Source organism: Vulpes vulpes, chromosome 5, assembly GCF_048418805.1.
Source record: "Vulpes vulpes isolate BD-2025 chromosome 5, VulVul3, whole genome shotgun sequence".
In the NCBI taxonomy this organism is placed as follows: domain Eukaryota; kingdom Metazoa; phylum Chordata; class Mammalia; order Carnivora; family Canidae; genus Vulpes; species Vulpes vulpes.
The window spans coordinates 38,285,193-38,305,718 of NC_132784.1; the positions used below are offsets into that span (position 1 = coordinate 38,285,193).

The 20,526-nt window shown below is 40.9% G+C and overlaps 1 protein-coding gene across 9 annotated transcripts in view; it reads left to right on the top strand.

Annotated features, from left to right (window-relative positions):
• Nucleotides 1–880: 880 nt before the first annotated feature.
• Nucleotides 881–20,526, top strand: part of RAB27B (RAB27B, member RAS oncogene family) — a 139,355-nt gene continuing 119,709 nt past the window's right edge. Inside the window, exons 1-3 of one of the 9 annotated variants that reach the window (XM_072757885.1) lie at nt 895–989; nt 14,275–14,320; nt 17,461–17,599. The gene's annotated coding sequence lies outside the window, so the exon portion shown is untranslated. Of the gene's footprint in view, nt 1,111–14,274; nt 14,321–17,460; nt 17,600–20,526 lie in introns of all 9 variants that reach the window. The other 8 variants (XM_072757890.1, XM_072757883.1, XM_072757887.1 and 5 more) reach the window with 8 other exon arrangements.

A 20,526-nucleotide genomic window follows, 5' to 3' on the forward strand; every position in this document is an offset into this window, starting at 1 on the left:
TATTCATTCTCTTATGGCAACTAGTATGTGTATACATAACTGTTGGATATACACACATATTAGTGTCTTTTCTCTTCCTTTAAATTATAATCTTCTTAAAGGTAAACACAGACCTTAAATGATTGCTACTCAGCGGATGTGCTAGTTGAATTTAATCAGTTAAGGGCTTGACTTCTGTGCCTGCTTTCTGTAGTATAATTTCTCAGCATACTGTCCAGTTTATTGTTCCCACTAAGATTTGCTGAGGGCCTACTATGTGCTGAGAGATCTCCAGGGCTACTTCATCAGAATAGACATCATAGATATTATGTTGCAGGGGGCAGTTAGCAACTACATAAAAAAGCATGAATTTGTTGCAGATCGGGGCTACAAAGAGAAAGAGGCCAGTATTTATACGGAGGGGCACTTACACACTATGCGTCTCCGAGAACAAGCTTCAGGAAGTCTTCTTTTTTTTTTTAATTTTTATTTTTTGCATTTATCTTAGTTTAGGTCTCCAAACTCAAGATGCTATCAACCGTGGAGTGTTTGGGCCTTTACAGTCTGTGCAAATGGTAAGAGAGACACCAAACTTTAGGAAAAAAAAAAATCCCCTGCTTCTCTCTTCTTGTGTCCTTTACATTTCACACGTAGGCAGAGAAGCAAAATGAACAGATAGAGTCCAGACAGCAGATGTGCCCCCCAGGTTCCCCGGGAGCAGCCTTCCGGCTCTGACATCCTCAGAAGCACCATCCTATCAGCGGGCGGGATCGGCCCTGGTCCTTCCCGGGTGGGCCCCGGGGTTGGAAGATGTGGGAGCCCCCGCGTGGCGCGGGGAGGCGGGGGCGTGGGAGGCGGGGGGGGGGGGGGGCGGCCACGGGCGGGAGGGCGGCGCTAGGACCGCGCGGCCGCCAAGAGGCAGGCCCGCCCGGCGAGGCCGAGGCCGGGAGCGCCGCAGTCCCCGGGAGCCGCCGGCCGAGCCGCTCCGTCCTCCCGCCCCCGCGAGGCAGGTACGTGCTGGCTGTTTGCCCTTGACGTGGCGCGCGGTGCTCGGTGCGGTGCTCGGCTGTCCATGCCCTGGCCGCTGGGTCCTCCGAGCCCTCAGGGGCGGGCGGGACTGCGACGCCGCAGGTGCGCTCAGCGGGCGGGTGGGTGCCCATCGGAGGACCCCGCAGCCCCGTCCGCAGGCGGCCCTGGGTGGGGGGCGGCCCCGCTCTGCAGCCGCTGCCCTCCCGGCGGGGCGTGCAAGGGGTCCTGCGGGGGGGGGCAGGTGTGCAGGGTCCTGCGGGGGGCTGGGGGCAGGTGTGCGCGGGGCGCGCTGGATGTGCGGGGTCCTGCGGGGGGGCAGGTGTGCGCGGGGCACTCTGGATGTGCAGCGTCCTGCTGGGGGACAGGTGTGCGCGGGGCACGCTGGATGTGCGGGGTCCTGCGGGGGGCAGGTGTGCGAGGGGCGCGCTGGATGTGCGGGGTCCTGTGGGGGGCAGGTGTGCACGGGGAGCGCTGGATGTGTGAGGTCCTGCGGGGGGCAGGTGTGCGAGGGGCGCGCTGGATGTGCGGGGTCCTGCGGGGGGCAGGTGTGCGCGGGGCACTCTGGATGTGCAGCGTCCTGCTGGGGGACAGGTGTGCGTGGGGCACGCTGGATGTGCTGGGTCCTGCAGGGGGACAGGTGTGCACGGGGCACGCTGGATGTGCGGGGTCCTGCAGGGGGACAGGTGTGCACGGGGCACGCTGGATGTGTGGGGTCCTGTGGGGGGCAGGTGTGCACGGGGTGCGCTGGATGTGCAGGGTCCCGCGGGGATACAGGTGTGCGCGGGGCGCGCTGGATGTGCGGGGTCCTGCGGGGGGCAGGTGTGCACGTTGCACGCTGGATGTGCGGGATCCTGCAGGGGGCAGGTGTGCGTGGGGCACGCTGGATGTGCGGGGTCCTGCGGGGGGCAGGTGTGCGAGGGGCGCGCTGGATGTGCGGGGTCCTGCGGGGGGCAGGTGTGCGCGGGGCACTCTGGATGTGCAGCGTCCTGCTGGGGGACAGGTGTGCGCGGGGCACGCTGGATGTGCTGGGTCCTGCTGGGGGACAGGTGTGCATGGGGCGCGCTGGATGTGTGGGGTCCTGCGGGGGTACAGGTGTGCGAGGGGCACGCTGGATGTGCGGGGTCCTGCGGGGGGCAGGTGTGCGCGGGGCGCCGCTGGATGTGTGGGGTCCTGCGGGGGTGCAGGTGGGCGCCGGGGCGGCCCCGAGCACCTGCTGGTGGGCTCCCGGCCGGGGTGGCGCAGGGGCTCCCCGGCATCCGCGGGGCGCGCACCCCAACGCTCGGGGCGCAGCAGCGGGTGCCTCTCGCCTCTCCGTGGCCGCCTCGCGGGCCGCGCTCCCCCCAAGACTACCGTGGGTACATTACACTTGGAAACATTTTTTTAAAAAACGAGTCTCGAGGAGCCCCTGACCTGTTCAAGGAGAAACCTGGTCGCGTGCGGTATTTGCTGCCAGGAGACCCCAGTGAAGATCACTCTACAGAGAAAATGGGACATTAAGTATTTTACCCATCCGCTGCTGATGCTTCTGTGGGGCCTGGATGCCAGTTTCATGCATTAAAAACTCTTTGAAAAAACTTGGAAGCCTTGTCAGGTTGGTAGGTTAGATTACTGCCTTAGAAACCAAGTCGCATTTAGGTGTCTTACACCAAAATGAAATAGGTAAGCGCACCTCTAAATGAATGGAATGTTGAGTCCTATGCAAGGTTAATTCCTGGGAAATTTTAAGATAGACGGTGGCATTAGCTTTACTTCAGGAAAGAAAATGATCAAATTGAGACTCATAGCAAGGCATCAACCCTGAAAAATGTGACTTTAATGAAAAGCATTTTCTTTAAAGATTTTATTTATTTATTCATGAGAGACACAGAGACAGAGGCAGAGACACAGGCAGAGGGAGAAGCAGGCTCCCTGCAAGGAGCCCGAGGTGGGACTTGATCCCAGGACCCCAGGGTCACGCCCCGGCTGCAGGCGGGGCTAAACCGCTGAGCCACACGGGGCTGCCCAAAAAGCATTTTTTAAAAGAGTTTAAAGTATATTTAATAGTTCAAAAATTATATCTTTCTAGTACTTGCATGTGACACGCTGAAATACCACAAATGAGATGTATAATTAAATATTAAACTTTTGAAAATATACCTATAATTCTCCTACAACTTTTCATTAGTCACCAAAAAAGAGGCACAGAGGATATGAGAGAGGGAGGGAAGGATTGAGTCTTATTTTATTGTTCTATACTTCTTTATAGTTGAACATTCTGATGGAATGTTTATAAATATGCTACCTATATTTTTTAATGTAACAGATTACAAAGGGTTGTAGCAATTAATTTGCAAAATATATAAATGCAAATGAATACAATAATGTAAAAATAGCATGTTAATATTACGCTATGATATTTCTTAAACAGGGAAAATCTCTTTTGAAAACAATGTCTTCTAGAGAAAGTTGGGGAAATCAGACTGGAGGTAGTAATAGACTTTAAGTATTTTGTGAAGCAAAAGAAAATATTTACATTTATTTTTAGTTGGTATAGCAATATGCTACATAACTCCTTGAGTTTTCTGTTAATAAATTTTCTCCTTTTTCTCTTAAAAAAAGAAGTTTCTGTAATTCTCTGTCTGGGAAGATGACTCAGTCCTTTCAAATTAAAACTTAGTTTTCAAAATTCTTGCCCAACATGTGATTTGCAGCCATAAACTCTAGTTTTATGCCATATTCATTATACATGCCTTACCATAAATAATCTAAAAATAATTTGATTATATGTTGGGTCTAAAGATTCATTGAATTCAGTGATGATGGGGGAGAAAAAACTGGGAAAGATAGATCCTATTCAGGATTTGATACTCTTTGTAGTACATGAACTTTGTTTCTGAATTTAAGTCCTGAAATTAAGTCCCCTGGCCAGACCCAACTGAAGACGATCGACACAATGCTCGGCAGAAGTCCAGAGTTGCTGGCAAACCAGTTGGGCTTAAGCTGCAGAATAAAAGGCAAAAGCTAAAACTAATTTGTTAAAGTGTGAAAGTAGTGATTATCTGGTGATATTTTTATTCCTGAGGATAATCTCCTTAGGCCTTGAAAAGTCTGGCTTCCCAGGATATCCAGGTGAATATCAACATTATCTAGATTTCCTGGATAGTAATAAGGTAGATATTTCTCAAAGATTAATTTTAACATACAAATTTTTATTTAAAAGAGGCTCAGCAAATAGCAAATCTGGTTACACCCTGATTTCACCCTCAGCAGTGCTTTTTTTCTCTAAAGGATATAATATCTTCTGAAGTAGGGATTCTCATGTGAAGTGGGTACTCAGGAAGACATTTAAGAAAGAGTTGAAAAAAGATAACCTTTATAATATTAAACCACCCAGAGGGAGCTAATGTAATAGGAGAAGAGGACCACCAGCAAAACTTGTGTCATTTCAATTTACGTTTGTTTTAGTTTTCTGCTTTGAGTAAGGAAAGATGTCTTCTAGTAGAATGCACAGAAAATGCAAAAAATTACCTGGGGGCTGACTTCCAATGCTCAACCCTGTGGGAAGCACTGAGTGTTTGTTGAAGGGATAAAGAAGCAAATGGAAAGAAATGACAGAGAGTCTTTGATTTGCCCTAAAAGGGGATTACAATACTAACAAGAGTGTTTACAGACCAGACCTGTTGGCCACATATACAAGCCACAGTGAATAGGAATTATATGTAACTTGAGAATTTCCTTGAAATTTTCCTTGGAATTCTCTAATTGTGATTTTTTTCTTGTGAAGTGAAAGGATTAAAGGAAATGGAACAGGAGTACATCAGTAACGTGTTAGTAGCGTGCTCATGTTTTGTTGGAGTTTGGCAAAAGGGAGAAGTTACTATCCATGTCATTTTGGGAATAAGATTTCTTTAGAGCGAAGGTTTTGTTTCCACAATTGATTTTACTTAAAAAGAAATAAGTTTGTAGGAACAGCAGAAAGCTTTTAAATAAATGAGATTCAGCCTTTAGGGGAAAAGACCAATTAGCAAAATGAAAGGTGTACCGTGGATTGCTGATAAGCGGTTTTATCCAAAACATTGTTTGAATTATCCCTCCTGGTTCATGCAATTATAACTGATGTGGACCTGGGACACACACCACTCATACACTCTTGCTTCCTCCCACTTACGTCTTTTATTTAATAGGGAAGAAGTTAAACCCTAGAAGTTAAACACAAGGAAACTGTTGATAAATATTAATCATGATTTCATAGATGGTTAAGCAGCAAATGAGCTTTGCTATCCCCCAAAATATCATGTAATCATTATGGTTTGCATTTTGGAATCACACTATAAGATTTTATGGACACAGCATTAATTTTTTTTGGATTATATTTATTTATTAGATATTTGTCCATCCCTCACTGGTTGCTGGGTATGAAAGCCAGACCAGTCAATAAGATAGGTCCCACTATTCATGGGCTTCATATTTTGTGGAGGGAAATAGGCAACAAAAACCAAATATTAGGGATCCCTGGGTGGCGCAGCGGTTTGGCGCCTGCCTTTGGCCCAGGGCGCGATCCTGGAGACCCAGGATCGAATCCCACATCAGGCTCCCGGTGCATGGAGCCTGCTTCTCCCTCTGCCTGTGTCTCTGCCTCTCTCTCTCTCTCTCTCTGACTATCATAAAAATAAAAAAATAAAAAAAAATAAGTTGCAAAAAGAAAAAAAAATTGCCATTAAATTATATTGTATAAAAAAAACCCAAATATTATAAACCAAGTACACCATTATTTAAATTCTTTTAAAGTCATTATAACTTGTTATAAATTAAACCAGAGTATATATAATAGGTACTAATTTGAAAATTAGAAGAGAGTAGTATGATAAAGAATGACTTGGTGGTTTCTTTAGTTGTGGTTGTCTGGAAGACTCCCTGAAAAAGTGACAGATCTTCAGGGATCTGAGGGAAAGAGCCAAGTAATGAGCAGCATTATTAACAGAAAGAGTGCAGGCTTCATGCTGCAATTTAAATCCATGCTAGGTCAGTCTTAAGTCTTGAAATCTCGAGCATTTTACCCCCTTGATAAAACTTTACAGAGTTTTGAAGAAAATAAGTAATGTATCCAAAGAGTCCATGACAATATCTGGAGCAAATTTAATTTCCATTGTGACTTAAAGAGTGTCGTTGCAACTTTATGAATTCATTCCTTTGACTATCTAGTCAAATAAACCAGTATGGGCCATTGTATTCTCCTGTGTCTCTTTCCTTAAAGTCTGGTAGTGATTCTCTACCACACAATTGAGGGAGGAAAGACAGCCACTCCCACAGATGGCAGAAAGAGAGAGCATTATTCCTGAATCTTCTAAAGACCAAGTGACAATGAAGAGCCTTCTTAGGTGTAGTTGTGGTACATTTGTGAGGGGGTCTCCTCAGAAACCACCAACACGGTGGTTGATGGGGATTAATTAAGGTGCTGTTCCTCCCAGGGAATGCTGGAGGGAGAGGACGGCGAGGACCACCTCCAAGGAGGTTGGCGTGTGTCCCCTGGCAGGACTGTGCTTACTGGACTTGGCCTTCACACACAGCATCTTGAGAAGTGCAGTGAGATGAACATGGCATTTCACAGTGCACAGCACAGGATGCAGGCTCAAGTCAAAGAAGTGAGTTCATTGATGAAGAAGGTAGTTTATTAATGCTTGGAGCAACTTATGTCCAAACACTTCGGAGTTTTGTCATCTCATGAGTGCACAGCCATAGAATATATACTTGTACACAGTAACCAGATGTTTTCCAAATACCTATATGTCTATATATCTGTATACATATTTGGAAAACAATATATGATATATATATATAATATATATGATATATACTGCTATATATATTGCATGTTATATATATTTATATAAATTTTTTTTTTAATTTTATTTATTTATGATAGTCATACAGAGAGAAAGAGAGAGGCAGAGACACAGGCAGAGGGAGAAGCAGGCTCCATGCGCCGGGAGCCTGATGTGGGATTCGATCCCGGGTCTCCAGGATCGCGCCCTGGGCCAAAGGCAGGCGCCAAACCGCTGCGCCACCCAGGGATCCCTATATATTTATATATAATTGCTATGTAGGTGTTCTACTTTGTAATATGGAAAATAGCTATGTGGTGATTTTTAAGTGTTTCCCCCCATTGCTATTGACAATACAACTAGGTATAGTGGCAAATTGTTCAACAGTATTTTCACTCAGTCCTTTCAAAGGAAAACATTAATCCTAGGTGTTACCAGCCAGACGTAGGTGAAGCTACTTTATTAGAAGAACCCAAAATAGAAAACTAAACTAAAATAGAAGCATGAAAGAGGCACACGTTGAAAAGAAGCAGGGGTAGGGGAAGAAAGTCCCTGACATGTCAAGATTGGATGTGGCAGGCACAGATAGATTGGCAGGACCAGAAAAAAAAGCAAAGGCCCTTTCTGAGGATAAAAACGAAGTCAGGAGGGTCAGGACAGGAAGTGGAATTCAAGTTCACGAGCTCTTGCACTGCTAGTACTTAGATCTGTCTGTAGCTCTGTCTTGCTCCATTTGTGCATCCTTGAAAATATGACTTTATTTAGGTCTTGGTTTCTTTATTGCAATCTATTGAATTTTACTAATAAATTAATATTACTAAGTGAGGGAAATATCTAAAAGGCAGATTATTACTGAATTACATTTTAAAGCAGAAAGCATCATTAAGGGTCACCTGAGTGGCTCAGTTGGTTGAGCATCCAAATCTTGATTTCAGTTCAGGTCATGATCTCAGGGTTGTGAGATTGAGCCCTGCATTGGGCTCTGTGCTGGACATGGAGCCTGCTTAAAATTCTCCCTCTCCCTCGGCCCCTTCCCCCTCTCTAACTCTAAAAAAAAAAGGCATAATTAAGATTTAAAAGGGCTGTTAAATAATGATTAAACATACAATTCATCAGCAAGATAGATCTATCCCGAACCTGTAAGCATCTAATAACACAACCTAAAGTAACATAAACAAAATATATAGTGAGATTGTACTAAAATTCACTCAGAAACTGGGTAAAAACTAATAAGGCTGGCAAATTGGAGCAATACAATTTATAATTTCAATCTAATGGACATATATGAAAATTGTAACCAATAAAGTTACTCTTTGTAAGCATACATAAACAGTCTTTTTACACATAAAAATTTACTAACAAAATATAAGACAAGCCTCAACAAATGACAAAGATCAATATCATATAGTTAACGTCCATTCGATCACAATTGAAAAAATGTTTTTGTATCACAAACTCATATAGTTCAATTTAGTTATATACAATATAAAAGGCAATATAATCCAGACTAGTAGAATATAGAAAAGGTAGAAAATAATGTCTAGACTTAGAAAGAGCTATTAAGTCTCATTTGACCCCCATTGAAAAATTTCACTTTTATCCATGCATCCTATTGAGATTATTTCTTTTTTTTCATTAAAAAATTTTTTTTAAAAAAAAGATTTTATTTATTTATTTATTCATGAGAAACACACACATGCGCACACACACACACACACACACACACACACACAGAGAAAGAGAGGCAGAGACCCAGGCAGAGGGAGAAGCAGGCTCCATGCAGGGAGCCTGATGTGGGACTCGATCCCGAGACTCCAGGACCATGCCCTGGGCGGAAGGTAGCTGCTAAACCGCTGAGCCATCCAGGGATCCCCCTCATTGAGATTATTTCTAACCAGGTTCATTTTCCAGCTTTTACCCGAGGGTACTGTGTAAGGGTTTAGATAAAAGTGTTCTAAACTGAACAATGTTGAAATTTTCCTGTTCAATGACATCTGCACGATGACCAAAAAATGATCGATTTATAATAAATCTATGATTCTGGTTTTTTTTAAAAAAAGATTTTATTTATTTCTTCATGAAAGATGTATATAGAGAGGCAGAGAAAAAGGCAGAGGGAGAAGCAGACTCCCTGTGGGGAGCCTGATGCAGGAGTCTATCCCAGGACACTGGGATCAAGACCTGAGCTAAATACAGATACTCAACCACTGAGCCACCCAGGTGCCCCCAGGATTCTGGTTCTAGGGCCAAATTTCTACTGGGCCTACTCTGGTAGCTATCATGCCCTGTAGGTAAAGCCTCATGTTCAAGGTTAGAATTAACTCATAACTGGATTTTAGATGGTCCATATTGCAATATCCTATATTTTCTTCATATAGAAAATATTCCAGTCACTGTAAACAAATACCAACCAAATCCATTATTGATGGAATCCCAAAATAATTCATCTAGGTTGTGACTATTGTAGGTGTTATACTTTTATCTATGTTGTTTTAATTATAGTCCTGTCTTTCACTTCTTTTATAAACTATTTTTTAAAGGCCTTAAAATATTAGGGGATCCCTGGGTATTAAAATTTGTCATGACCCTTAACAGACCATTCTAGTGCTCTTTTGGAAAAATTTTAGTCATTTACAAGTTTCCACTTGTGTAAAGTCAAACTGGATCAAAATTCCATCTGAGATCCACAGGAGCTTTGCACTTGGTGTGAAAAGGGTGTGGAGACTTACTATCTGAGCATTGCTCTCTGAAAAAAAATGACCCTATTTTATGCCTTGACAAAAAAATACTCGAGGAAAGATATAAATCTCATATCATTCTATGTGTATGTCAAAAGTTATCTATCTTAAGGACAAATGGCTCAATTAAAGAGCAATTGCTCCTGGCAAAGTGGATCACTTGAATGGTGCTTTTTCATTTTGAATAGATTCCTTTAGTTGTCACCGCAATAAAAAAACCTTAGTGTAATCTCAGTCTGTTTGAGTCCTTTTCAGAATGTTAAGATTTCTTTCTCTCAATAATACTCTGCCTCCGTTAATGTGTTTAAACTTTCAGTTTTAGAATGTTTAAGGTGAAATTTGGAAGGGACTTTTGAAATCTTGGTCCACTACCTCCCCTTTAGAGATGACGATCCTGAAGTTCCCAGTGGTCAGGTCCTGTTGTGCCAGATATGAAAGGAGGATCTCGTCTTACGATTTGCACCCGGGCTTTATTATATCAGCATATAGTTTGTGAAGGTGCAATTTCAAAATGTAAAATCGTAACTCTTAGGCAAATAGAAAATGAACATGTGAAAAAATTTTCTTTAATTCATTAACTAATGAAGGATATCACTCAGATATAATGAACAGTTTGAAAAGCACATACAATATATATAAAATATATAGACAATAAAACACTTATTGTATATGAGACATATATCTCATATATATAGGCAACTTTAAAAAGAAGTGTTAGGATAATATTGTGGATTTCTTTTAAAAAAAGATTAATCTTGGGGCGCCTGGGTGGCTCAGTGGTTGAGTGTCTGCCTTTGGCTCAGGTCATGATCCCGGGGTCCTGGGATCAAGTCCCGCATCCGGCCCCCTGCAGGGAGCCTGCTTCTCCCTCTGCCTGTGTCTCTGCCTTGTTCTGTATGTGTCTCTCATGAATAAATAAGTAAATAAATAAATAAATAAATAAATAAATAAATAAATTTTAAAAAGTCTTAAAAAATAAAAGGTTACTCTTTGGGGTTACCTGTTCCATCCGGCAAAAATTATTTGCATTTCTACAGGACAAAAGCCTACAAGTTAACAAGTAACTTCACTAAATCTGGGACTTTTAATCAATAATAAGCAATGAGATGAACTAAGTATCTCTCTTAGAGAATCCTTGGATGCTCTTTGTCCCCATGTGTTACTCAAAGTACTTTCCGCCCCTCTTTTTGCCTTATTTCTGCAGTCTAGATCAGGGATTGACCAACTATGTTTTTGTGCCAAATCCAGCCCATCACCTGTTTGTTCTATAAGTGAAGTCTTAGGGGAGCACAGGTTTGACCTGATTCTTTCCATGGGTGCATCAAGAGTGTTAATTAACCAAATAGACTTCTTGCAGTTTGCTCTGTGAATCTAGGGTCTCACTGTATTATTAATCACTAAGATCACAAAATTAACTTCTGTCTGGAAATTTTCATTGTCTGGAGTTGGACTTTTAAATTCTCTTTTAGTACCTCTTCTATCCTAGGTCTGGGAAACCAACTCAAAAGCACTCTCTCTACTAGCTTTTATCTGCTATTCCTATAAATTTAGATGAAATCTTCCCTTCTAGAGCTTCCTCAAATTTGCTATTGTACCTAACCTTTTGGAAGTAACCTTTTTACTGCCTGTAGGCAGGGACTTAGGTACTAGACCAGCTTTATGAACATCCAGTCCATATATGTTCCTTAATGATGAGCTGCCAAACTTGATTACATTACATAAGAATCCTTCTCAGATATGACACTCCAAGCACAGACTTTGCTGAAGCATTGATTTGTGCAGTTACATCCTAGTAAGAATGGGGACACATCGATATTGATCCTATGCAAATAACCTATTGCCATGGAAAGTAAAGAGATGTAGTTAAAATATTTGCTTCTGAATTCCTACTGGGTCAGAGAGAGTCAGATATCATTTAGAACATTAATTTAATAATCTTCTAAGGTTATGATTAGAAATAGTTTAAGAAGAAAGAGAGAGGGTTTCCTGACACATTTATTAAAATGTAGGATGTTAAAATAATGCCAACCATATTCCAGACAACTAATCACAAAATATTCCTCATGAGCTCATTCAGTTCTGATGATAAACCCCTGATTTCAAGTAATATGTCTGCTTCTGGACTCAAAAGAATCCAGCAAATCCTAACTTAATCCACTGGTACAGCCTGAAAGTTGTCCAAGGCATGTGAATGTAGAAGATCTCCCCAGGAGTCGACTCTTTGAAGAGTACTTGGTGCTGTCTTTTTTACAAGGCTCTGGGACTGTACTATGTTGAAAACACCAGTTTTAGCCTACAGTTTATAGCAGAGTTCTCAGGCAGCATCAACAAACAGAATTGTTGATGAAACTGATGGTGATTAATTTATAACAATAATCAATGATGTCAGAATAGAGGGGAGTAAAGTTTTCTAATAGGTTCTCATAATGGTTTGACCAATGCTTTCCCCGAGGGTAAGAACATATTATGGAAGGCACTGAAGAGTGTCCAGGCCGTTCCAAAAGAGCATATAATTTCTGAAATATTTGTATTAATTATTTTTTACTTATGCAAATTAGCCTAAGGAAGTCTGAGCCTCTCTCCTGCTTATACAATTCTTCCCTGTAGCTCTTACAATAGTATTGTACTAATGACTAACTGTGGAGCCGCCAGAAAAACCTAATTGTTTCTTGCATCTTTTCTCTCTCTCTCTTTTTTACTTTTATAAAGTAAAATAACAAATATTTGTGATTTCTGAGACTTCTGAAAAATCTCAAAAATAATTTTATGAATTAATTTTAAGGACTATTGGGGGTCACCTCCAAAACTACTGAGGTCTAATTTGCAAATCACGACTCTGGCAAATATGAAATGCACATGTGTAAACAACTTCACATAACTTATTGATGAATAAGGGAACTCGATTTATCACTGCTGCAGAGAAAATATGAGAAATATTTATATTTAGGCAATTTAGTATGTTAGGATAAAATTACTGAGTCAGATTTTGAAACTTGCTAATACCCAAACAGACCATAAATACTTGAAGTTATTTGTCCCACTGGGAAAAAGGGTTTGCATATTTAATAGAAAAATTCTACAATTAAGTAATTTTACTAAAGCTAGGGCTTTTAATTAAGACAAAAAGTGAGACTAAGCAGTATACTCTTCTGGGCCTGTGCTGTCTGGTAAGGTAGCCACTAGTTTTTTAAATGTGTCTATTTAAACTTCAACTTAATTAAAATTAAATATAACAAAAATTTTAGTCTCTCAGTCACACTATTCACTTTCTACATGCTCTGTGGCTGCACTTGCCTAATGGCCACCATACTGGGCAACATTTCCATTTTCACTTAAAGTTCTTCTAGACAGCCTACCTACACAATCCTCAGGTGGCCATTGACCCTGTAGGACATTAAAGGTGTGTTGCCCAAAGTTTTGCCTTACTTTCAAGTGTCAGAGAATTTTTCTGACACTTTTAATTGTAATAGAATTTATAACCATCTAAAAGTTAAAATTAGATAGTAAATATCTACAATTTGAGTAAACTTTGTAGGTATCATGATCATGCCCAGATGGAAAATTATATGAGTACACCAAATGATGCATGATATATTTTGGTATTTTTATTATTTTTATTTATTTATTTTTTAAAAAGATTTTATTTATTAGAGAGAGAGAGAGAGAGGCACAGAGACACAGGCAGAGGGAGAAGTAGGCTCCATGCAGGGAGCCCGAGGTGGGACTTGATCCTGGGTCTCCAGGATCACAACCTGGGCTGAAGGCAGCGCTAAACTGCTGAGCCACCAGGGCTGCCCGTATTATTATTTTTAAAAAGGCTTTAGAGCAAATAAATTTTCTTAAATTATGATGCTACCAAAATATGTCATGTATCATTTATTTTACTCAAGGTAATTCAATCAACTCTCAAAAAACCATAGAAGTTGGGATATAGTGAATGGTTCTGGTAAAACAGAGAAGGGTCAAACAGAAAAGATGTGAGTCAGGGCAACAATGGTATCTAAGGAAAGTTGTGTAACCTCTTGTTTTGCATAGAATTCGACTTTTCCATGCTCAATAATGGTAAAATGGAATTGCACATATTGCTGTGAAAGTAACTTCCACCTTAACCAGAACCTATGTTTTATAATAACGATAGTGCAGTAAGGAAATAGAATGTGCATCAAATAAAATGCTATTTAAAATTGTGAGAATTAATTTTATAGTAGAGTAACTGCTTTACCTTGGCTTTCTCATTAACAAAATGAAAGGATTATTTCTCTGAATTTCATTATCGTTTGTATATTTCATCATTTATTAAACAGATATGAGGTACCTATTATGCAAACAGGAGAGCAACAGTGTCTCCCCATCTTGAGGGTGCAGACTGGTAAGGAAGAAAATAAACATATAACAGAAAATAAACATAAAACAAATTAGTTACAAGTATCCTTAGTTTTATGAAAAAGTACTTATGACAGGAATCCTTTCTTAGTCTGTTGGGATGCAGTGTGTTTGGGGCAGGACAGAGTCAAGAAAGTCATGTCCAAGAAATCGGATATAGAAGATTAATGGGGATTTTCTAGTAAAGGAGAGTTGTGAAAGGAGTGATGTGGAAAACTTCAGAAAGGGAACATCATGTAAGAGGTCTTGACCAAAGAGGGAGCATGAGCATTTGAGTTTTTGATGCATAAAGCTTAGACTTGAAAGAATCGCATTATATTGCTATTATTTCCTTTTTGTGGCAGAAAGGAAAGATTACTTTCTTCTATCAGACTGCAATCAAAGAATTAGGTAAGTAGACATAATCCTAGTGCCCCACTCTTATTCAAAATCGCCAATTGTGTTTCCCTCTGTGGAAGAAAATTGCCCATATAGTTACCTTGACTTCCACTAAGGTCTGAAGTGGAAGAGGCCAGCTGCTGTTGCTGCTGCTGCTGCTGCTGCTGCTTCTTCTTCTTCTTCTTCTTCTTCTTCTTCTTCTTCTTCTTAAGATTTATTTAGTTATTTAGAGAGAAAGTGCATGTAAGAGAGTAGAGGGGAGGGCGGGAGGGGGAGACAGAGAGGTTTTAGCAATTGTAAGTAAAGTTCCTCTTAACAACCGTGAGCGGGTTTTGTGTGAACATAAAATTTTAGTTCACATGCATAAATACCAAGGGATATGATTGTTGAATTGTATGGAGAGAGTGTGTTTAGCTTCTTTTTCTTTCTTTTCATTTATATAAGTTACTAAGAGCAAGGGGTTTTAATTTTGATATAGTCCCATTTCCCTTTTGTTAGATTGTTCCCCAGGTGAAATCTGAAACTAGCTCCTATACACAGAGAGCCAGGTGAGACCGTAGGTAGACTGACTACCCCAGATCCCTAGGTGGCAGTTACAACAAGCAAGGGGGCTTACGTACAAGGCTTGTCATGAGTGGATGCAAAACAAAGAGAATATTAAAAGTTTACATAGTGACCTTAACTGTGTCTAGCCACTGTCCAGCTGGTCTCAACAACACATTGCTCTCTCAAGGTTGCATCCTTGAAACTGGCTTCTAGTGTGGGGAAGGACAGGAATGGGGGTGCAGAGCTTCCCATGGCCTGGGTTCAGCTCTTGGGTCAGCAGGTAGTCACATCCTCTTGACGGCCTTCTCCAACACCGTTTTTTTGGTCTTTCATGATTTGTGCATGGTTTGGTGACAATTTCATGACTAGAGGAAAAATTCATTCCATAGCTAACATTATTATGTGGCATTACTTGATTGATTCTGCATAAGGCAGGAATACTGAAGATCTTTATAAAAGTGATTTTTATCTTATGCTTTTTATTAACTAGTCCCCTGGATAATGAAATGATTCATAGACATTGTCCTCCTAACTCCTTGGATGTCTAAATAGAAAGAGTTATAGAGCCTCAGGGTTAGGAAGGAAATGATAAGACATTCTTTCCATCCATTGGATAAACATTTTAGCAGTCAGATCATTTTTCTAATGCACATTTCCAGAACCTTTTCTCACTGTAGGCCTCCAAGTAGCATAACTCATCTGGGTGTTAGAACAGGCAAGGAAAAAGGAACTTCTAATTTTTCATTTATAAGATGCCTGCCCGAATTTTCTCGGCTTAGCAGTGAAACGTCTCCCATCAATGTATCACTTACTTTCGAGCAGATTTGGCAGTGGCTGAAATGATCGTACGGACAGAGTGAGAGCTTTCTAATGAGTCAGAGCTGGGCATGTGTGCTGGCTTAGCAACGTGGACGAGTCACTTAAATATCCTGGGCCACAGTTTACCTCATCTGTAAAATATAAAGACTAGGATTTATTTACACCAGAACATAGTTGCCTCTCAGTAAATGGTAATTTTTTAAAAAAAACTGATTAGTGATAGAAATGAAATGCAGAGAGAGAAATTTTATTTCTGGTGCATTTTTGTTAATAGAAGAAAGCTGAGAAATTCACCATCAAGAAAGATGACAAGGTTAAAAACTTGGATTTTATTTTCCATAAATCCTACCTAGGTTTTTGGTCAAGATAATAATCTACTTGTGGTCTGCTTTCTTATGAAGCATGTCCTTGGAAGTGATGAATATTGAATAATATCCTTGGCAGACAATACCAAAGAGCCAAGTGATATCACAATGATTTTCAAAGACAAAACAAAATTAAATATTACTAAGGCGGGGGGTGGGGGGGGAGCTGTATCTCCCCATGGGAACTTGTGAATTTTTGAATAAGTAAGAAATTTTCATGGTTCAAAACTCAAATAGTAAGACCACCCCAGCAAGACTCGCCTACATTGCTCTCCTCACCTGTCAAGTTCCCCATATCTCTGCCCTCTAAAGCTCATTGGTTCTGTTACCTACTCAGTATTTCTCTATGTCGATACAAATATGAATGTCAAGTCTTTCCTCCCTTTTCGTTACGCAAAAGTTTGTGTATGTACTGTTGTATATCTAGCTTATGAAGCATATATATGCATCTGGAAAGCCTTATGAATTGGCATGCCACCTCTGCAGAGTGACCAGGTTGAGTTTCTACACAGCATTCCAGCCTTATTGCTGAAGCAAGATCTTTTGCTAAATAAAAAGTGGCCCACCTCTCAGCCTTGCTGACTTACTTAGTTCTCCTCTTGCCTAGAGGCAGAAGGTGGCTGTTGGTAAGAACTCAAGGCCTCTGTAAATTTTGAGACCATTTTTAGAGTTTAACTACTCATAAAAATAAGCTCTGGGAATTCTGACATTCTTCCTTCTGGCAAAATCGGTCCTGAGGGATTGATTCTAGCCTGAAGGCTTGTGATAACGAATAAAGGTGTTTCGGTATAAAAGTTAATGCAGCTTTTCATTGAAGAGTGAATGTTTTCACCTGTAGAGTTTGAAAGGACAAAGGACGCTAAAGCAGTCTTCTTTTCTGAGTAGAGCAAATGACCTGGGAAGAAACCTTTCTAAGGCAATTGGTTGTAAAGGTGACTTAATTGTCGCTCTGAAGGAAACTGTGAACTAACTCCCAAGAAAGTGCCTGAGAGTCCCTTCTCTGAGTCAGAATGGTGGGTGTCGGAGTCACTGTCATCAATGCAGTTTATTTTGTAGCTAACATTTCTGGATGTAGTTTCATCTTTCTGAGCTTATAAGCATCCTAACTTGTTTTTAAAACCTCAAAGAACATACATAGAATTATCTGAATTTATAATAATGGAAGGCAGGATGAAGTTAGGGTCAAATATACAAATATTATAAAGTATAAGGTCACTTAAACCATTCACAATTTATCTATTAAGAATTTGTCTGCTATCTCTGCAATAGATTTACCCTCATTTGTGTGCTTTGCTTCTGTTAATAATCAAGTTTATTTGCATTTTCTGAGTACAAAGCAAGTAATTATAAGAACAGGTGCCCTGAAGACAGCTGAATGGTAGGTGGAAGCCAATCTGGCTTCCCTATTTTCTGTGTTTCTAGATTGTGATGAGAACACAGCTAATCCCTGGAGCCAAGCCAAAGGAGGAGACTGACGACTTGAATATCAAGGCCAAAGGCCCCAGTTGTATAACATTCTGGTTTCCTCTGCAGATGGTGGCCATAACCTGGGACATCAACGGTAGGTCTCATCTCCTCAAAAGTGTGCATGACAGCCCTGTAAATTTTGCATTCGTGCCGACTTAAATCATAGGGACAAGTTTTGATAGGATGTTTGAATCCTGTACTACTTTTGGAAACCTCTGAGAACTATCCTCAACACGAGAAGGGATTCTCAGCAATCTAGACAGGAATATATACATATGTATGTATTCCTATATAACATAATTTTAAGCTTGCAAAGACATCAAACTCATTTTTGATACCAATTATGGCAAATCTGACCCTTCATCCTATGCTACTACCATGTGGCTTATCATTCAAGTACTCTGCTGTTTAGCTTTTATATGTTTTCAACATTTTATAAGAGGATCTTAACAAACTGAATTGTAAGCTTTTGTTTAGCAGAGGCATTCCTTTCTTTTTTTAAAGAGTTTATTTATTTATTCATGAGAGACACAGAGAAAGAGGCAGAGACACGGGCAGAGGGAGAAGCAGGCTCCCTGTGGGGAGCCCGATGCAGGACTCGATCCCAGGACCCTGGGGTCATGACCTGAGCCAAAGGCAGATACTCAGCTGAGTCATCCAAATGCCCTCCTATTATTTATTCAGTAGATATTTACTGAGTGCCTACTATGGACCAGATTCTCTCAGGGACCATGATAGAATCCCTGCTGTCCTGGAGTTCTGGATAGAACTCCGAAAATATACAAGTGCATCTAGGGGATGTTAGATGGGGATAACTAAGTAAGAGCAAGGGCTGAGAGAGCCTGTACTGACATAGATTGAGTGGTGAGGGAAGGAAACGCTGACCACGTGCTCCTCAGGCAAAACCTTGAGTTCAATGAGTGAATGAGCCACAAAGATAACAAATGCAGAAAAGAGCACCTAAGGCGGAAGAATGGTTACTGGTAAATAGTAAATGCCCTGAGCCCGACATGGGACTGTGTTTGTCATGTTCAAGAAGAGCAAGGAGGTAAATATGACTTGAAAAAAGAGAGAGAAGGATAATAGGTGAGATCAGATATGCCAGAGAGAGGCAGAGTGGATAGTGTGAATAACGTGGAACTGTGACCTTTCTGCCCAGGGAGATGGAAAGCCATTAGCAGAGGTGATGAGGGCTAGGGAGCAGGAGTAGAAGCAAGGAGACCAATTCCAAGGCTGTAAAAATAGTCTAGACAAGAGATAGTAGTGGTTAAAACCAGTAGCTGGAGGAGTGATTCCGACATAATTGATACAGTAAACATCTCTTAAGAGAACTTGGCCCAAGCGGTGTGACTGCTTCTGGGCTCTTGACCATTTGTACTGCCTCTCGTAAAATGGAGAATGAATTTCAGGTTAATCAAATAGATTGATTTCATTCATTTGAAGGTTTGTGAGCCATGGCTACATACGTCTTTTTGACAGCTCCTATTGGACCCAACGGGAAGATCAACAGATAGGAATCTTTAATACTCCTTTTCCTACTTCATTTCAGGACAAGGTTTTTAGTTATTTTTATTTCAAAATGTGATAAAGAATCTTCTAAGAGAAGGTAAAACTTTTCTTTACGTTTTGGACTTCACCGACAATACTAGAATCGTGAAGCACAGATCATAGGTGACCCTGTGTCTTATCACCTACAATCTAGACTTGTTACTTGTCTCCTTTTACTGGAGGATGTCTGGAAGTCAGGGCCAATGTCATCTGATGAAGAATAATACTAAAAAAAGGAGTCATTGGAGCTATTCATTAAGTCAGTCAGTTTACAAATATTTATTGAGATATGGCAGTGAGTTGACCACCATGCTGGTGAGGACAGACACAAAGATGGATGTTGCAGTATGGTTGGTGCAATGGCACATACATTACAGCTGCATAGAAGCATGATGTACAGGCCATAGGATGTCTGTGTGCAGAAGGCTCAGAAGGAGCCTAGAGAGGGGGGAGGTATCTCACTGTACATAGGAGAGGTTTAGAAGATGTTGAATGAAATGAATCTAGAATGAGATTGTTAGGTGGACAAGGAAGTCCATTGACTAGTTTTGGAGAAGAGTGAAATTAGTAGAAGTCTTTCTAAAAAACAGAAATAGTCCCCAAGGTGGGGTGGTGGGGGAGAACTTGAAAGATTACAGCATGGTTATTAGTTGGCAAGAATAGCCTTTACTGAGGTCCCAGGTATTAGGTAAGAATCGTAATTGCCAAGTGAATGAGATAAAAACCAGAAAGTTTGACTTCGGTGTCTGGATAGCAAGAATGTTATTCGATAGAGCTGCTACTATTGGGAGGCTCTATGGGAGGCCTGAGCCCTCAGCAACACTGATAGTTTTTAAGGACTTGTTTTGAAGTATTGCCACATGGGTCATACCTTAATCTGTGAAAATGTTCCTGAAACTTTGCAAGGTTTAAAAATAAATTTGACCTTATTTTATGTAGATCAGAGGAGCTTATAGGTATAGGAATCATATACTTAATGCTCTTTATATTGTTAACACTCTTGGTTTCTGGAGGCATTCTAGCTTGCAGTGAAGACCGAGGGGACTCGAAAAATCAGACTTGATTTTTTGCTCTCTCACCTACCTGCTCTCCTTGCTCCATGATTAGCCTTAGTTTTGGCATCTGAACAACTGAGAGAATAATAGTACCTTCATCCCAGGGTTAGAGTGAAAAGAGAAATTATTATATGCAAAAGACTTAGACTTAGCCAAATGGGTGACCTATATTAAGTGCTTACTGCACATTATTCTCAATCCCCAGCTCACTTTTTGTATGCCTGTATTTCCATGATGGCTTTGCCCTAAGTAACTTATTCTCAATATTATAACATAGACCAAACTTTATCTGAAAATTTTGGCTCAGAGGCCCGGAGGAAAATGGTTTCCTGATAGTAAAGAGAAGCAGGACAAAGATTTAGCATTTACCTGTAAGTAAAACAAAATTGATCTCTCCTTGAGCCGTCCACTTCTCAGA